This window comes from Anabrus simplex, chromosome 1, assembly GCF_040414725.1.
Source record: "Anabrus simplex isolate iqAnaSimp1 chromosome 1, ASM4041472v1, whole genome shotgun sequence".
Taxonomy (NCBI): Eukaryota; Metazoa; Arthropoda; class Insecta; order Orthoptera; family Tettigoniidae; genus Anabrus; species Anabrus simplex.
The window spans coordinates 431725189-431738864 of NC_090265.1; the positions used below are offsets into that span (position 1 = coordinate 431725189).

A 13676-nucleotide genomic window follows, 5' to 3' on the forward strand; every position below is an offset into this window, starting at 1 on the left:
ATTTTCGCACCAGGCAAATTCTGGGGTTGTACCTTGGTTAAGGCCGCAGCTCCTTCCTTCCCACTCCTAGCCCTTTCCTATCCGATCGTCGCCATAAGACCTTTCTATGTCGGTGCGACGTAAAGCAAATTTTCGAATATCTACCCCGTCTTTTTTTTTCCCCTCGGATTAGCTATACAAATGTCGAAAACAAGTTCAGTTCAACTTTTGTCTGTCTGTTAGGCCGTCTGTCCAATTGTTCGTGTCATCACAGGAAAAGGTCATAATACGAGTATAATTTCTTGAAACTAGGTATTTTATTTCAGGATGGCTTGAATGTGCACTAGGATATACTATTTGATGAGTATACAGTGGCGTATGTGTATTAAGGGGACCAACAGAGAAAATGTCACATTTCGCCCTTAAAATTAGCTGTATCGAAAAACTGTGCGTCATGAAAGTTTTGCAAACTAGAATTTCTAATATTTTAACTTTCATGCGTATTTGCCGTACAAGGAATAATTAATACCAGATACATTTGTCATTATTACATTTTTCATAATCGTCCAAATATCTCTGGAAATACTAGTTTTGTCTGGAAGCTCTACTTACCAAAAATTACAGAATCTACAATTTCCTATCATCTATGTGTTACACATTTTTACCGTACGGGCTGTAACAATAGAGAATTTCGCGAATTCAGATTTTCAGTGCCTAGTCCATGAACGCCGAACATCACTGACATGGGAATATTATTCAGTAGCCATGGTAATGGGCTAACCGGCGATGGTGGTCGCGTTGTTGTGGTTGCTTTTATGAGGTTCAAAACTGCGTGGTCGTCAACCCATCTGGAAGATAATAAAGATAGTAATGAGTACAGAAAAGGCGGTAAAGAAAATCAAAGAGATATTTGGCAAGGGAATCATAATCCAACGAGAGGAAGTCAAAACTGAGATTTGCCAATGATATTATTTTATCTATGTCTGAAGAAGATTTGGAGAAATTGCTGAATGGCAATCTTAGAGAAGGAGTGGAAGATGAAAATAAGTCCAAAACAAAAGTAATGGAGCGTAGACGAACGAAGGCAGGTGATGCAAGAAATATTAGATTAGAAAAAGAAGTCTTAAGGTAAGTAGGTAAATATTGTTATTGGGTAGTAGAATAACTAGCGGTGGCAGAAGTAAGGAGGATATAAAATGCAGACTAGCACAAGCAAGGAAGGCCTTTCTTAAAAAAAGAAATTTTCTCACTTCGAACATAGATATAGCAATTAGAAAGATATGATTTTTAAGACTTTCGTTTGAAGAGTGGCGTTGTATGGACGCGAAGAATGGACAGTAACCAGTTCAGAAAGACAATAGAATCCTTTGAAACGTGATGTTACAGAAAAATGCTGAAGGTGAGAAGGGTGGATCGAATCACGAATGAAGAGATAATAAATCGAATTGGTGAGAGGAAAACTATTTGGTGAAATTTCACCAGAAAAAGAGAGAGGATGATCAGGTATATCTTAAGTTGCCCAGCGCTTGTTCAGTTAGGTTTTGAGGGAAGTGTTTTGTGGTAAGTAAAAGGCATGGATAAACAAACGAGAGTAGAATGTAGAATATAGTTGTTATGTGGAAACGAAAAGTTTAGCACATAGTAGGGTTGCATGGTAAGCTGTATCAAACCAGTCTATGGACGAATGACCCAACAACAAATAAGAAGGAAAATATGAAGATGAAGATGATGTTGAAGAAGAAGAAGAAAATGGCGTATAGTTTTTAGTGCCGGGAATGTCCGAGGACAAGTTCGGCTCGCCAGATACAGATCTTTTCATTTGACGCCCGTTGTGATGAGAATGAGATGATATGATGACGACACATACACCCAGTCCCCGTGCCAGTGAAATTAACCAATTATGGTTACAATTCCCGACCCTGCCGGGAATCGGACCCGGGACTCCCTGTGACCAAAGGCCAACACGCTAACCATGTAGCGATGGAGCCGGACAGAAGAAGAAGAATAGAAAACGAGTTATGAAAGCACGGGGAAATACTGTAAAAGACTCCCTAGTCTTCGTATGCCAGAGTCGGAAGAAAACCAAATATAATGGCTCACAATGTCTTAACCCATAATACTGTTCAAATATAGCACAGCAGTGGCTGACTTGTTAGTTGAAGTGTGCTCTGTCATGTCCACCATTTGGCAGTACTGCTGCAATTGTACAATTAACTTCTGTCCTAATATCGCGAAGTCTGAAGAAAAAAACAGTGGCTTAAAATATCCTAAGACCCTAGAACTTATAACCAATTAGCTCAAGTACTCGTTCTTCGTACGGATATTTTGAGAAAGGATTAAAGAGGCTTGCAAGTATATGTGTCTTAACAACACGCTCTTGTAGACAATATTTATGACCTCATGGGGTACATAAATATAGGTTATGTCCACTCAACACTCGAGAGCACGCCACGTAAATCTGGCGGTCACTACAATAATAATAATAATAATAATAATAATAATAATAATAATAATAATAATAATAATAATAATAATAACAACGTCAAGAAAGACCTCAAAGAAATGGGCTTAGATCTGAAGACGCGCAAAAACGAGTTCTTTTCAAAACAGGCATCTGGCTTTTGGGACTTACCTCTATGTAAAACGGATCGATGAGCGCCATGCTCGACACAGCCAGCTAATGAAAACCAGATGGATCAAACGAGAAATGAATAAACGCCAAAATTTGGCCGATTAGCGAATGAATGATAAAAATATCGTAAAAACTTGAAAATCTTGAAAAATGCTCTCGAAAAGTAGGCTACATTTCCACTGAAGGAAACTGAATCTAAGGCACGAAAGTTTGTTGCAGGGATGTAGAAGAATGAAGAACGGACTTCCGAGCTATGAAGTGCAGTGTTTCCTATTGTTGGAACTCAAAGTTAGGAGGACGGAACAGGACCATCTACGAAATATTGTAATTTCCCTCAAATCAAAACAAATATTCATTTTTATACCGGAAAGGAATGTGATTGGAGACACTACTAAATAATGTGGATGAATGCGAACTGGCCTGTAAAATATGAATTGTAAGGTAGCCCTAATCTCAAAATACGGAGGTTCACAATGTAGTGAAGACTGTCGCATGAAATTTGTCTCCTCAACGAGGCATGTTGCGTGATAATTAAACGTTTAAGAGTTAAGAATTTGACTATTCGTGTTTACTCGGCAAGTTTCGTCCTTGGATGTAGCACCGATTTATTTACGTCTTAGTCAGTGAGGTGGTGGCCAGTGAAGTGACTTGGCGTGGGCTGCTCCGGGAATCATGGCTCAGGTAAGGAATATTGCCGTAGCTAAGAGTCACTCGGTCATCTCCCAATGTTTTACTGGTTCACATATATTGCAATATTTATATTATTCCTTCCCACCCTGAAAAGTGACACTTAGTTGGATGTCATATCCCAGAGTATATCATAGAAGAACATCCGGCAGATTTAAATTCAAAAATAGATCCCTAGTTACGGAGATATACCATCATAGATATTCCTGCTTGAAATCCTGTCTATGCGCGAGACTTCTGCTGTGCTCTGAGTGATGTAGAGTTTTGAAAAGTTTCAATGATTTACCGCTGTTGGGAATATTCTTCATATTTCATCCAGCCGCCGGGCTAGCACCTTGTATCCAATTTGGATGGGCGGAGTTCGATTTTCGATTCTTGAAATAATTTAAACGTGGGTTGAAAGGGTGGAAAATACGAACCCATTTCAAATTCACTGCTTGGAAACAATGATGACGATGTCCTAAAGGCACCTATGAAGCCGCAACAACAATCCTTTCATTCATGAAAGTGTAAACTTATCTTACAAAATTATTGTACTTTATTTGGTTTCCGATCCTGCTGGCGTGTACAAGAAGGTTTTTTTTTTTTTTTTTTTTTTTTTTAAGTTCATTCTTTTCGCTCCTACTCCAGCTACTGTTGTGCTATCTCCTCTACTGCTTTCTGCAGATACTACCCTTAGGTGAAAATGATTACTTGTATATTACCCAGATGGCTCCACCAACCACCTGTTGAGAAGACCAGGCGTAGGAGGAGTTAAACAGTGAAGCGGTCCGATGTTGTTCTTGTCTAAATGCACAAACTATGGAAATCTATCACGACAGTGGCCGTCCACTACAGGGCAAAGAAATTATTATTAATGTGCGCAGTGTGCCAGGGCACCTATCCAAAGCAATTTCAGATAACATACGTAAATCTGACGAATGTGGCTACGGTGTACATGTCATTTAACTGTAAGCTTGCGTTCTGGATATGGTGGGTTCGATCTCTAATGTTGGCAGCTCTAAAGATTAGTTTTCTTGGTTCCCTATTTGCATACCGGCTGCCCTCTGTAGCATATACAGATTTTTAAGAGCCTTGGCCTTCCATGACGACTTCTACCTAGCTAGACGGCCTACAGGTTTTGGAGTGGCACGTGGTCAGCTTGACGATATAGTAAGTTGTATCGCTAGGAAATCGCGAGCGGATCCGTTGCCTCTAATATTACACCGCTCCTCAGTTGACCTGCAGCCCTCAGTCAGGATTATGCTTCTTAGACGAGTCTGGAATCGAACTCGGGGAGTCTTCAGGTTAGAGCCAGAAATGCTACACCTGAACTACGGGATTGGCCAAAATAATACTGTAGTCAAATGTAATGTCAGAAGTAAAATTATCTACGTTTATCCCCATTCCCCTCCCACGGCACAAATGGTCCCGAAGGGCCTTTGGCCTACCAAGCGACCGCTGCTCAGCCGGAAAGCGTGCAGATTATGGTGACACGTGGTTAGTGCGCCGAATCCTCTCGGCCGTTATTCTAGGCTTTCTAGATGGGGCCACCATCTCACCGTCAGATAGCTCCTCACGTGTAATCACGTTGGCTGAGTGAACCTCGACACAGCCCTCAGGTCCAGGTAAAAATCTCTACCTGGTCCGATATCGAACCCGGAGCTGTCGGTTAAAAGGCAAGCATGTTAATCCTACACTGTGGGGGCTGGCATCTATCTTCGTACGTTTTCATATATGACACTGTGATGTAGAACCTGAAGATCAAAATGATTATGTGGTTGCCAGCAGTAATTTATTGTTGCTTGCGTAACATGAACTGGGACCCACGTGCAGGGTTATGCAGAGGTAAAATTTCTTTCTATTCTATCACCATTTCATTTTGGTACTTGTGGTCACCCATTTGCCAAAAGATAAATAATTGCATTCATATTCGACAAGAAAATTCAAGTTGGAAAATATATTACATATCGGAAAGGGAAATAGTTAATACTGTCTGCTCCGTTGACGACATCTTTAGTACTAACACAATACATTTAAGTTTAATTAAATTTCCTGCATTGCAAGGTAATAGGAAATTTTCTAAGAAGCAGTTATTATAATGTTCCAGAAATGGGAATTGTTGACAGATATGAATGTGAGACCTCCTTATAACGCTCATTAAGACATTCTTAAATGGTGAATGACTGCGATACAATCAAACCGAAACTCTTGTGTTGTTGTTGTTGTTGTTGTTGTTGTTGTTGTTGTTGTTTTAAGAGGAAGTACAACTAGACAACCATCCTCTATTAACACTAATCAGAAGGGAAAATATCGAAGGGGACATACACTTAGATGAATTAAGGTATCAGCCAAAGAAAGACAAGGGCTACGAAGGGCATGAAAATGAATGACTTCCTAGGCTTCGATACCGAATATCGTCGGGGTCAGAAAAGAACAGGGGTTGACCAAGGGAGCTTGGATAGGATAAATTAAAGAGTCTAGCACAAGTAAGTGGAACCTACGCCAGGACTCAACTAAGAGCCTCGTAGTCGCCAACCCACGCTCCCAAGTTAAGAGTCCATGGGTTCCTTTTAGTCGCCTGTTGCCACAAGCAGGGGATACTGTGGGTGTTCTACTGTCTCCTCATACAGGGAGCCGATACTCATGAACCTCGGAGGTGTATAGTACCGTCTATACACATTCCAGTGATCATATTGATTTGCCTGACGTTCGTGATTCAGAAGAGTTACTTAGAGAAGTTGATCTGACTTTGGTACTAAGCTGTGCTGCTCCATCTAGTGTCATGCAATGCGCTACCAACACACGCAATACGGTACGCACGCTTTCCGTATCGTGTTTCAAATTCCAGTCATGCACCGGTAGAGAATGCTGGTCCTGCTAGTAAGCCTACTTGAATTGGAATTTATTGCTGCATATGTGGTCGTCGTTTTAAAATAAGGGTGTGACAGAGGTGCGTAAAATGCAAGGTGTTTTTGAATGCGTTAAAGTTCGACCGTGATAACACACATCAGTCTGAGATGTTCAGATATGTTTATTGCTTTGTATTGATTCTTCTTAGGAAATAAGGACTTTTAGGTCATCATCATTATGTGTGTGTACTTGATTAAAACTGCATTCACGCCTTGTTTTTTGTTTTGTTTTTCGTAGCCAGTAAGCATACTATTAGCATAGGGAGGTTTTTGGTGACTGTGAGAGGGTGTTGAGCTGAAAATGTAGCGACTGTAGCTTTAATTAAGGCATCTGAATTTCTATTCTTGCCCCGCCAAATGATCTCTGGGATAAGGGCTGAAATGGGGCTCACTCAACGTTGTGAAATCAACTGAGGATTTGTGTGATATGAGATACGGTGGACCCGGTCAAGAATGCTAGGCAGTACGGGTGAGGATGCCAAGCTGATTTTATGACACTCCGGTATCTGCAGGTCAATTGCCACGCCAGCACTCATCTTGACGGGCTAAAGCCTTTGAACTGTATGTGCCACAATGGGAGGGGTAAGTTCCTGTATGAAAATGGGAAAACGCAGAAAATCATGTCCAGGGTTGCCGATATTGGAGTTCGAATTCCTAATATCTAGAATACAAAACAATTATGTATACTTACTGTAGTTGTAGCGAAATTGGTTAGTTTTATGTATCTCAAATGTATCTCAGGGCAGTATGTTATCTTCGAGCGCAGACGTTAACCTAGACGTCGAATATAGAATTTATAGAATTACCGATGCGGGCACACCTTTTGGCAGCTAGAATCTTCCATAGCCATTGATGCAACCAAAATTCTCTTGTACAATTCAATTATTGTGATTATTGCAATTCCCACCTTATTGTACGGGCGTGAATGCTGAACAATCTACAGGTGACATTTAGAAAAACTGGAACAATATCACCAATGATGTATGAGGACATTAAAAGTATCACATGTCTTGGATGAGGCACAGTCACCAAGTATTGAAGCTATGATTATCCAGTGCCAATTACGCTGGATGGACCATGTGGACGGCATGCCTAACAACCACATTCCTAAACAAGTGTTATATTCTGAGTCACTGGGCAAGCCCAGTTTCGGAGCTCCAATAATACGCTTTAAAGGTGTGATGAAAGAAACTGACAAAGTACATCAGTATTAATAACCCTCTGCACTAACAGCTCTGCTTTGATTAGGGAGAACTATTTTTCATGCTACGTACTGTGTGTTATTGGGGTTTCCTCATTATGATAATGTCTTCTATAAACCGCCAAAACTATGCTATGTATTTGTTTTTTGTATCTTGGAAGGCATTGTTATGTAATAGTATGCTTCATTTTAAAAAAGCCGACATTATACGGAGATTAACAAGAGACAACGAAGGAAAGGAAGATTAATAGGCTATATATATATATATATTTGGCTTTAGATCCTTGATAGATCAAACAGCCATCTGGATATTACAAGATACATTTGTTTTACATTACATTTCAATCAAACAAATTTGAACATGCTGTATATCAAATTTTACATATTAAGCTACGTTTCTATGAATCATAACTTTTTGCATACCCTATTTTTATTGTATTTCTGTGAGATCAAAATTACGTCCCTGAAACATTATTGCAGTCTTCGACGTTTTTTACGCAATACATTTCAAGAAGAGGCAAATACATTCCACTAATTGTTACATATTGCATTTTAATGAGGTTCTATTGAAGAAGAAAAGGAAGTTCTCAGAGGAAACGGAAGGTTTTTCATTCAACATCTCAGTTATACCTGCGCTCATTGCGGCAAATTATGAGCTTCCCGCACTAGGCTATGCAGCTATCTCAAGACCCACACATCAAGTTGGAAAATCAATCTACTCGTACTCGAGTGTTTGCTGTTACTGCACAGGAGAGCAAGTATTTCTTAGTGTCAGTCAATCAGTCAATTAATCAATCAATCAGTCAATCAATCAACCAACCAGTCAATCAATCAAATCGGTTTTAATTCACTTATTCATTCTTTTGGTGCTTGTTCTTCATAATCGATTATCATCATCATCATCATCAGAATTCTTCACAATTTTTATCTTGCTAATTTTCTCGTACTACAGAATATGAGATTTCATTCTTGCTACTAAACCTTGCATTTCTAAACCACATATTTTAAATTTTGCTTTGGAATATGTGCCACTTTTTAAAGAGAGTTTTATAAAATATCCTCATATAAGATATATTTCCTCCATAAAATAAGACGTTGTAGAAAAACAAAACTAAAACTGTACATTAGGTTACCTGTAATTGACAATGCCCCAGCAAAATATTTTAAAATTTTAAAGTTTCAATAACATAACTTTGACCGGACAGAATAAATGTTTATATGTTTAAAATACAACGTAAAACTAAAACGTGATTAACCAATATTTAAAAAATCATTTGATTAAAATTATGATTAAAAGTACTTTGATTTAAATCAATCCACCCTGTTGAAAACCCGCCACAAAATGTACTTGTAAAACAACTCGGCTTTGATTAGCGAGGTAACACGACTCTCGGGCCCCCTCCCCCCTCACTTAATTTAAACCGGAACTGCGAACTTTCAGATTATTTTATAACCAAGACTTACCTGATTACCAGACCCTAGCGGCGGAGTTTGCACCAGAAATTGTTGTAATAATGGAATAAAATTGGTGCAGATATATTTCGGTGCAAACGTAGTGTATTTGTGGTGCTAATTTGGTGCAAAGGCGACAGTGGCTGCACTGATTTAACACCAATGAAGAGTGCACCAAAACTGCACCATAGTTACGCCAAAAATGAAGTACATTAACCAGAACAATGTCTGCAACAAGTTCATGCCAAAAATACACCAAAGTTTTTCTCAACCTTCCTTATTGTCAATACCGCTGTTCAACCAGATTTGCTCCAAAAGTACTTCAAAGTTACACCGAGGATTTGGGTGTATTTATGGAATCATCTTGGTGTCATTTTAGTGCAAGATTTATACAATTTTCTTCGTATTTACCCTACAAATATAATGGTTGAAAATTGGTGTAACTTTCGAACTGCGGTACATTTATGGAGTAACTTTTGTGCCACTTTGCTGAAAAATTATGTCATATTCTTTCGCATTTATCCCAAAAGGTATAGTATAAAATTGGTAACAACAACAACGCTAGCGTTATACATTATTGGCATTTAAATGCATTTAAATTTTAAATTTTTATTTTTAATTCTTTTTTTTTTGTCCCTGTCCGTGGGCATTTGCCCCCTCTGCCCCCGCCCCCTCCTATCTCCGGCCCTGCTTCTATTAACAGCCAAAAATACATGTGATGTGTTTGTTTTCCTAATCCGTTTTATTGCAGTCTACAAGAGGTAGACCGACGCTGGAAAAAATCGCGGACAAATATAGACTGCGATTTAATGTCATAAAAACTGAGTACTTAAGAATGTGGAGACACGTGAGCGACGGCATATAACATCCTAGGATCACTAATCGTTACAAATTTTAATAAATGAAAACATTAAGAAAACCTCTCGGATGCACAAATAGATTTAATGCTGTAATCCCTACGGTTCGGTTTCGCTATAAGACTTGGAGGTCTCATGACGGTTACCACGATTTCAACAGTCACATAAAATCACAAGCTTAGTTTTTTCTTGGCTCGCAGCCGATCTTTGTAGCAAACTGGACCCTCGTTTGCGGGAGCAGTTCTCTCTCACTAATACACGGTGCGTGTTGCGTACGACGAAAGCCTCATTTGAACTCTTACCCAGTTCCATTCTAAGCTACATTATTTAAGACTGAGTGGACCCACTTCCTTTCCCATCAACCCGTATGAAGTTGGTGGCAGGATCAGGAATAGAACCTTGGCTAAACGGGTGAAAAGTTCATTATGCTGGCCTCTAAACTACGATGGCGTAATATAGCCTACAGAATACGGGATTGAAGGGAGTACATTAGTTATTAGGAGTTTTAATTGCAATGCATTCATATATCCGATAAAGTAGGCAACAAGATCTAATTACAATGTAGTTTTGAGTGAAGAATGATCGACCAGTTGCTGTGCAGTAGAATGAAATAAAATAAATCTCGTGGCTGTGTTTAGAATGTGAAGGACTCTTTCTTGATAAACATTCGTGTGGAAACACATTATCTGGGTTTCAACACATTTTATTCGTATATGAACATTGCCAGAAGATGACACTCACTTTCAGATGTAAAGATGTGCTCGGTTCAGCCGGAAGGACGTGGGCTTGATTTCCCGTCAGGAAGTCGAAAATTTATGAAACATGATTTCTACTCTCGGAGGTGCACATGTCCCTGAGGTTCACTCACCCTACACCAAAAATGAGTACCAGGTTAGTTTCTGGGAGTCGATTCGGTTGGGAATCGAACCTGGAACCCTGTAGTCCGACGACAAGAACACTGACTACTGAGTGATGACGCCAAACTTTGTTAGTTGTGACAGGTTTCTTGAAAAATGAAACTGAACGCTATGTACGTGCTTGTAAGAGCTTTGAAGCGAAGTGCACTGCAGTCCCACGAGTCTGCGGTTTTATTCTTTTTCAGAACTGTTTCCTTCTTCTTTATTATAGGCATTAGCAATTCGCTTTCTCGGTGAGGTTACATATATTTTCATCTGCGCGAAGGCTTCGTCCTTTATGCTTAGATGTAGTGACAGGTTATAGGGAAGTCATGACACTTTCACAATTCGAGCTTTCTCCAATATAAACATCTAATTCGATTAGTAGATAACTTGTAAGGCTTCATGAAAATTATTCCAGATTTCCTGTTCAAGTAGTGTAAATCATTTACGTCTACTGAATCATAAAGCGCATCTCACATACATGGAATGGTGTGACAGTTCCTTGAATCTGTCGTGGCAGATCGAGTGTGAGTGCAACAGTGTGGCAACCCAATTTTACATAAGAAGAGAATTGAGCCCATAGCGCTGTCGGCCATTGCTGCAAGACTGAATAAGAGAAAAATTACTCTTACTGAAAATGAGCTGAGCACTTCTAGTTCTCCCCAAGGAGGTGGAGAATCTGCAAAGAACAATACGTTTACCGGTACTTTAGGGTTTCTTCTCCAGCTTCCCCTCTCAGGCCTGTCTATAGGTGTTCATCGAACAAGCGAGGAAGATTGTGAACAGACTTTGCAGAATGAGAATGAAAGATGAACTCGAGGCATAAATGTTCTGCTAACCATACTCTCCACTGGCATGCCATTTAGTCATGAAATATATGGTCTCAAATCAATCTCGACCAAGAAGCTTCCTTAAAGAAACAACAGATTGCAACTACCGGAGGTGGGGAGGAGGGGTCTCACACTTTTACTTGAGTCTGACTGCGTTATTCCCCGTCGATATTTATTTTATTCAGATGAAAATCCTGTTCTACTGCCCTTTAAAACTAACAATGACTATCACCTGTCACCATTTAGTTTGTAATATACTACGTGAAAAGAGAGGAACTGTTGAAAATGCCATGGGCAACTTGTGACGAAGTAAAGCAATATCTTCGCGAAACGTTTTTCCAACAGTCTCCTTTCACATAGCACAAATGATGTTTGTTATCCCGGATCTTGAAAGCATAAATCAAACCATTTCTTTCTTTTTCTCTTTCTACTTCAACAGTGTGTCATCATTTTCCCATCCTACATACCTATTCTCTTTCCAGACAGCTGAGATGAGTGCCTCAGAATGATAGAGCCCTGGCTTTGTAAGCCCAGGTTGGCGGGATCGATCGCAGATTCAATCCAATGGTATATGAAGGTGATCAGATGCGCCTGCCTCGTGTCAGGAGAATTACCGCGCACCTACAAGAATTCCTGGGATACAAAATTCCGGCACTTCGGCGTCTCGGAAAAACATAAAAGTAATTAGTGCGACGTAAAATCAATTGCATTTGTATTATCTAACCTAGGGTGGAGAGATCAGTGGCCGCCTTATTTCTTCCTTCCTCTAGTGCATTTGTATTCTAATACAGTCATGGAACACTCTGACGTAAGAGACTTGGCGCCTGAAATTTAATCCCACGAGAGAGTACCAAGAAACGTAAAATGAACTACACCGGTATGCTCAGGTACTCCAAGAAAAACTCAAGCCGTGTCGAGTTCCTCTTGAGATTGTATAGCAATACTTATTCCGGATATATCGAAGAGGACATAAAGAGAGATTTCTCGTTGAGCCAGAGGAGTATTAAAGTCTCTTTGTTACCATGAATGAGGCTTATTCTACTGCAATTAAAGTAAGTGCTTTCAACAGGTTTACAGTAGACTGTAGCACCGTCTGTAAATACAAGGTGGATTCTAAATCGGACTACCGAACGAGTTGACCGTGCGGTTAGGGGCGCGCAACTGTGAGCTTGCATTCCGGAGATAGTGGGTTCGAACGGGAGAGTAAAGGGTGGGCGCCTTTTTTGATACCTAACAATGGCAATTCTTCTAAACTTAAATAGTTCCTTTTTCTTCATTTAATATGATCATCTTAAATCATGAGTCAGACAACCTACATTAAAATTTGCTCCAAAAATACTTCAGAATTACACTGAGGATTTGGGTGCATTTGTGAAATAATCTTGGTGTCATTTTAGTGCAAGATTTGTGCAGTTTTCTTCGTATTTATCCTACAAATATAATGGTTGAACATTTCTGTAGTAAAGTTGGTATATTTTAGGTGTATCTTTCGAATTGTGGTACATTTATGGAGTAACTTTGTGCCACTCTGCTGCAAAATCATGTCATATTTTTTCGCCTTTATCCCAAAAGGTATAGTACAAAATTGGTATAAAATTCGTAACAACAACAACGCTAACGTTATACTTCTCTGCTGCACACTGACACGCTCTGTCTTGATTTTTTCACTTTTTAAACAACAAAAGTTTGTATTGTTATTGGCATTTAAATGCATTTTAATTTTACATTTTTATTTTTAATTACTTTTTGTCCCTGCCCCTGGGCATTTGCCCCTTCTGCCGCCCCCCCCCTCCTATCCCCGGTCCTGCTTCTATTTAACCACCAAAAATGTATGGTCCTGCTTCTATTTAACCACCAAAAATGTATGTGATGTGTTTGTTTTCCGAATCCGTTTCATTGCAGTCTACAACAGGTAGACCAACGCTGGAAAAATGTAGACTGCGATTTAATGTCATAAAACTGAGTACTTAAGAATGTGGAGACATCTGAGCGACGGCATATAATATCCTAGGATCACTAGTAGTTAGAAATTTTAATAAATGAAAAAATTCAAAAATCCTCTCGGATGCCTGGTGTGAAAATGAGGAACCACGGAAAACCAGCTCCAGGGTTGCTAACGGTGAGATTCGAGCACATTATCTCCCGAATGCAAGCTTACAGCTAGACGTCTCGAACAGCATAGCCAAGAAAGGACGGTAAATACTGTATACTGTTTTCAGAGCTCTCATAGCTTCTTTCTTTAAAAAAA

At 39.6% G+C, this 13676-nt stretch overlaps 1 protein-coding gene across 3 annotated transcripts in view; it reads left to right on the forward strand.

The window, feature by feature from the left end:
- The window catches only part of LOC136856907 (protein FAM13A), an 856533-nt gene that overhangs the window by 243599 nt on the left and 599258 nt on the right, over positions 1-13676 (forward strand). Inside the window, exon 1 of one of the 3 annotated variants that reach the window (XM_067135142.2) lies at positions 3236-3292. The exons of the other annotated variants lie outside the window; for them this stretch is intronic. The gene's annotated coding sequence lies outside the window, so the exon portion shown is untranslated. Of the gene's footprint in view, positions 1-3235; positions 3293-13676 lie in introns of those variants that run through there. 3 annotated transcript variants of the gene reach the window in all.